General features: G+C 34.9%; 1 pseudogene; it reads left to right on the top strand.

Moving 5' to 3' along the window:
* The first annotated feature begins 5096 nt into the window (after window positions 1–5096).
* Window positions 5097–6039, top strand: LOC100928527 (annotated as a pseudogene).
* Window positions 6040–6287: the final 248 nt, after the last annotated feature.

Below are 6287 nucleotides of genomic sequence, written 5' to 3' on the forward strand. Positions count from 1 at the left end.
TAATCTGAAATTTGAAGGTCTGATTGATGATTCCTCTCAGAATCAGGGCAAAAAGCATTCTGTTCTAATCTCCCTTTGGCACCAATGTTTAACATTCAATTAGTGGAGGGGGCACCTATTTCTCAATGTTCCCCAAATTATGATGTAATTCTTTATAACAGAAACCTTCCATTCCAATCTCTCCGAATAGCAACAACCAATTAGACGCCTTCTCAATGTTCTCTTACTTGTGATGTAATCTCTTGTACAAAAGCTGTGTATCTTTACTACTTCTTTAGCCCTCTTACCATGAGCTTTCTCTTTCTTATCTCATGATGGGACGGCTCATACTTTGGAGGTTTTCAACAAACAACTTTTCTGCCTTCTACTGAGTGATCTCTTAGTAGTCATTTTGAGTAAGATCTTCTACATCCCTCTGAGGTTTGTGTTAAATTCATTTTTTTTCTTTTTCTGTGCACACTGTTTTTTACTTCATTGTCTTTTCCTGAGTTTGCATTTTGATCGTCCCTATCAGAATCATACATTTTTATGATCAGTTCTCTTTTTGTTGTCATTCGATCCTTTTTTTCATATTAATTCTTGGCCCCAAAATTTATTTAGGCACTTTCTCACAATAAGTGGGGAAGAGAATTTTCTCAAACTTTAAGTTTTTCTACATTGCTCTTTTCGGAGAAATTTTTTGAGAATGGGGGTTTTCAGTGCTTCCAAGGTGGTGTGATTTGAGAAGAGTTATGGTGACTACTCTCCTGGTCTCTATTTTGCTCTTTACCCAGAATGAGTCATTATTCTTTGCAGTTTGAACTTGATACTTCCTCTCAGAGGCCTTATTTCCTTGGAATCAGAAGGAAAAAAATGAAAAAAAAATCATTCCTTAGAATTTCTGATGTTTTGGAAGCAACAATTGTTACTTAGGTCTTCTAATCCCTCTTAATAATAAGTGAGGGTATCTACCCTTGAACCATGACATGGAAGTGAATATAGGAAATAGTATGTCAAGCTCTGACCATGTTCAGTGCTAGGCCATGGATATGTTTTTTAACCATTTTCCAGGCCCCTTTATCATTTCTTGTTTTTAAATTCATGAAGCTGCTACTGTATATGTCACCATCATTTAGTTCCACTATTACTGTTTTGTTCATATGGGCCATGGCCAGACTCTCCCCACGTCACAGATCTCTTCTTCCAACCTTCTTAGTTGTCCTATACCAGAAGAATATTTCAACAATGTAATGTTCAGGCTAGCTTTCTGGAAGTCCTCCAGAAGGGTTGAGGTCTCAACAGGATAGTCATCATGAAGATGGACAAGAATAGAATCCAAAGCCTTTATTGTCTCCTTCACAATCTGTTTCTCTGTGTCTGTTATAGTCTGACCTAGTCTCATCTGAGCTAGTCACCTCCAGCAGTCTGTCAGTCTGCCAGTCTGCCAGACTCAACTAGTTTCAGTCTGAGTCTGACTTTGTCCCCAGTTCCCTCAGCCCTTAAATACCCTAATACAATTAGATCATTATAGTATCTTGAGTATAAGCCAATCTTGAGTAATTATATCAAACTAGTGATTATATTATTATATCATAATAGCTGTATATGAACTAGAAAACCATTATCTCATCAATTCCACTGAATTAACATTTTGTTTCAAGTATACTTTTCCAGAGTTCCAGCTCTCTACACAACCTGATCTATTCTTGGCTCTGTCATTGCAGAATTTTATTTGCTGTGTTATTTTAAGTTTTTTTTTTTTTGGATGAGAATACTGAGATAACTCAACTGAGTGCTTTCTAGTCTACTCTGACATATTGACTTTATCTCTAGATGTCTGCATTAGATATATTTTAAGTAGGAATCAGATGACTGTTGAGCATATTATAGTAGAGAATTCTATTTCAGACACAGCTTACACTTAATTTTTGCTGAGATTCCCTCTAAATAAAAAAAAAAAAACTTATGTTTCATCCCTAGGGTATTTGAATTTTACAACCATTCAAATGCCTTTATCTCCTTAGGTTGTTGTTTTAACAGTGGATGCTGCTTTAAATACAGCTGAAAATCTTTAATTCTAGTAGGACTATGTTGTAAGAACTGAAGTGAGAGGCTAAGCCTAAAGTCTTTTTTCAGGGTGGAAAGAAAAGAAAAAATTCTTAGACAGTGATTGGAACAATAACCACAGAAAGAATTTGATTGTGTGCCTACTGATTCTGTAGGTGATATTTATATTATTCTTTAAATCTATTCCCTAATGTTGCCCTATAAACCCTCAGAATTCTCCATCAGATTATCTATTATAATGCTTCTTTGCCCTTTTAAAACTGAATTTTCCTGTATTCAACTTGGGTTTTTTTGTTCAGTAGTGCACAAGCTCTCATGATTTAAAATATTGGTATTAAGCCCAGAAGTTGGCACTATTGATTGGCTCCCCAAATTCAGAATTAATGTTATATGGCAAAAATAGCACATTTATCTAATATCAATGTTTTTTTCCTAGTAAATGGTTTATCAGATCAGCAACAGTTACCCAGAAGAGCTGAGGGGAAATAAGGCAAAAGAACAGACAAAATTTGATGGCACAAGTGCAGGAAATGGAATAATGGAATACACAATTTCCATACTTTAACAGTAGTAAAAATCAAATCAAAAGAACAACAAAAAAATAATCCCTCAAAACTAAAACAAACAAAAATGTAAGCCATATCAAAGAGAGAAATTTGGGGAATAACCCCAAAGTGTTGTCCATAAAGACACACTGTAAAATATCTGAATTCCTACAGGATAATGGAATAAAAAATAACCTTCAAATTTCCTATTCAGCTTCTTCAAGATCTGAATAATGCCAACCCATGTATAAATTATCATCATAAATCAACAAGAACCACTTCTGATCACTAGAAAAATGAAGTGGCAGTGGTAGCTTTTACTGACAGTTTGTATATAATTCATTTGTTTTCTATGTATCTTGCATTAAATTATCATGTTCATGTGAAAGAGAGCTGTGTATTCTGTTAAAAATTAGAGACCATTTATCTCAGACAAATGTCTTCTATGTAGTGTCAATGAAAAAGCATTCTTATTTGAATCCTTAGACAAAGAAATATCACTTGTTCATTTTTCTCTCATAAGAACATAATTAAAATACAAATTAATTTAGAAAATGGAATGAGAATGTATTTTTAAATTATATAAATATTTTTCCTGTAGTGTATACTCAAATGAAAAATAATGGAGAAAAAATTACTTTCTCTTGTCTACAAATTACTTTCATTTAGATAATTGTGATTTCCATAACTGAATATGCTTCCTGGTTGTAACAGTTATTTTTCTGGAAGTCTGATGCCTTCAGGAAAATCCATGATTATTCAAACAGATCTAAGTAATAGTTTTATTAAAAATAAAATCTATCAAATTACCTGATTCTTTCCTGAATGGTGTATAATGGAGATTGCTGATATTATGTTTTCAGGAACAATCTTCTTTATTTTTTTCAGTAAATATCTATGTTCGAGTTTAGGTCATGTTCTTAGCAACCATGATCCTGTGTCACTGGGATGATAAAATTTTATATTCTCTTATATTTGCCTTGCAAATCAATCCAATATATTACTCTCTCTCTCTCTCTCTCTCTCTGAATACCAAATGGTGGAAAAATTTCTGCTTGTAAAATCTATTGCCTGAAAATTCCAATAAAATGTAACTTTTTTAAAAAGTAAAGTTTCTTTTTAAAATGTCACAATCCAAAGTTGAAAAACACCCTTAAGCTTTTACTACTTTGACAAATATCACACAATTACCTTTAAAAATTGGTTATAATAGAAACCATCTTAATCCAGCCTCATATATTATTGCATAATCCAAGATATGCTTTAACAATTGCTCTTTTTAATTATGTACCTGTTGGGAAAACATATTCACTAATTCTTGCAATTCTTTTGTTATTTGGCTGTTTTCAACGTTTAGTAGTTTCAAAGCTTATTTTGTAATGAAGAAAACACATTTGCAGAAAATAATTCTTTTTTCTTTATTTCATGATGTTAATTTTAGAGATATGTATTTATTTACTTATATTTTTCTTCTTATTCCTTCTGTGATAATACAAAAAAAATCAAAAGAAAACATTCATAATAAACAAGTATAGGCTAGAAAAGTTTTTTTTTTTTTTTCCCATACTGTTCATGTTCCAAAATGCATCTCACATTGGGCAATTAATTCCATCACATTTCTATTAGGATATGTATAATACAACTCATCTTGTTATTCAGATTTGAAGTGTATTAATGAATAAATAAGAATGAATGTATATTATTTTCACTGTTTAAATTATTTGTTTTCTTTTCTACTTACTTTCTTCTTTGTCATCCTAAAGATTTCTTGGGGAATTGACTATTGGGTCTTTTTTTTTTAGTGATACAATAATTTTCATTTAAGGCAGCTATGTGGTTCAGTGGATAGAATACTGGTTCTTGAGTCAGGAAGACCTCAGTTCAAGTCTAACCCGATATACTTGCAGGTTCTGTGATTCTTGACAAATAACCATCTCTGTTGCCTTAATCCAATAGAGAGAGAGAAATGGCAAATAACTCTTGAATTTTTGCCAAGGAAGTCTCATACACATAGGGTCATAAAGAGTGAGATGTGAATGAATGATCACACAACAACAATATTAAATTGCATTCAAGCACCATGTTTACTAGTTGGATAAATAAGGGTTGGAACTTTAGTTGCTGAATCTCCTTTCTTTTCTTTTCCTGAATTTCTCTAATAGGGAGGAAGAGCAACTTTTCAAGTGATTATTGACAACTATTGAAACATTTTCCTTTTTCGTTTTGAATTGTACCAATATCAAAAGATGAAATTAAAATATGCAAAGAACAAAAAAGACTATACATATAAACATGTTTTTCTACACCTCAAAATATACATTATATTCAACATAAAGGTAACAATATTATCATATTTTTGTCTATGTTCCCCGTTGAATGTGTTTGTACCATCTCTTTTTTTTTTTAACACAGTAGTAATAGTAGTACTGGGGCCAGGGGTAGGCATCATTAGAAATATTTTGGATGGCCAGTCCCAAGTGGAGGATGGCCAGTTCCGTGGGGAGCATGGCCGGTCCTGCATGGATCCTGAAGGTATCTTGGCTGCTGGGGGCCTTCAGCAACCCAAAACAGGTGACCCAAGGTTTTGCTGATAGTATACAGATGGTGATCTTAATCCCCGGAGATGGTATTGGCCCAGAAATCTCAGCTTCTGTTATGAAGATTTTTAATGCTTCCAAAGCACCTATTCAGCGGGAAGAGAGAAATGTCTCTGCTATCAAAGGACCTGGAGGAAAGTGGATGATCCCTCCTGAAGCCAGAGAATCCATTGACAAAAATGAGATGGGACTGAAAGGCCACTTGAAGATACCAACAGCAGCTGGACATCCTTCTGTGAATCTCCTGCTTTGGAAACGTTTGACCTTTATGCAAATATGCATCTCTGTGTCTCCATCAACAGCTACAAAACCCCTTACACGGATGTAAATATTGTCACAATTCGGGAGAATACCAAAGGCCAATACAGTGGGATTGAGCATGTGATCATTGATGCTGTCCTCCAGAGTATCAAACTCATCACTGAAGAGGCGAGCAAATGTATTGCAGAATTTGCCTTTGAGTATGCCAGAAACAATCACTGGAGCAATGTGACTGCTATGTACAAAGCAAATATCATGCGAATGTCAGATGGGCTTTTTCTCCAAAAGTGCAGGGACGTTGCAGAAAATTGTAAAGATATTAAATTTAATGAGATGTACCTTGATACAGTATGTTTGAATATGGTACAAGATCCCTCCCAGTTTGATATTCTGGTGAAGCCAAATTTGTACGGGGACATCATTAGGTTCACAGAACGGCTCCGGACATTGCTAGGAAGGACATGGCCAACCCCACTGCCCTGCTTCTGAGCACCGTGATGATGCTCTGGCACATGGGGATGCACGACCAAGCGGCAAAGATCGAGACCATCTGCTTTGCCACAATTAAAGATGGGAAGGTACATTCCTGATGAAGGCGGCATCAGGCTCCCTACCTTTCACCCGGGGGCCTTCCCAGAGGCACATCATGTCTGAACAGAGAGCCTGCACTTAACCAAGGATGCAGGGACCTGTGGGTGAGGCTCAGAAAGTCCTTAACATGGGTAGGAAAAAAGCAGACAAGTTTATTTTCACTGACCTCTATCAGGAATTTAGCTTTTCTTCAATCATTTGAAAACATGATTCTGAAAGAAGGTCCTGAGATCTCACTAGACTTCTC

This window comes from Sarcophilus harrisii, chromosome 1 (assembly GCF_902635505.1).
Source record: "Sarcophilus harrisii chromosome 1, mSarHar1.11, whole genome shotgun sequence".
Lineage (NCBI taxonomy): Eukaryota > Metazoa > Chordata > Mammalia > Dasyuromorphia > Dasyuridae > Sarcophilus > Sarcophilus harrisii.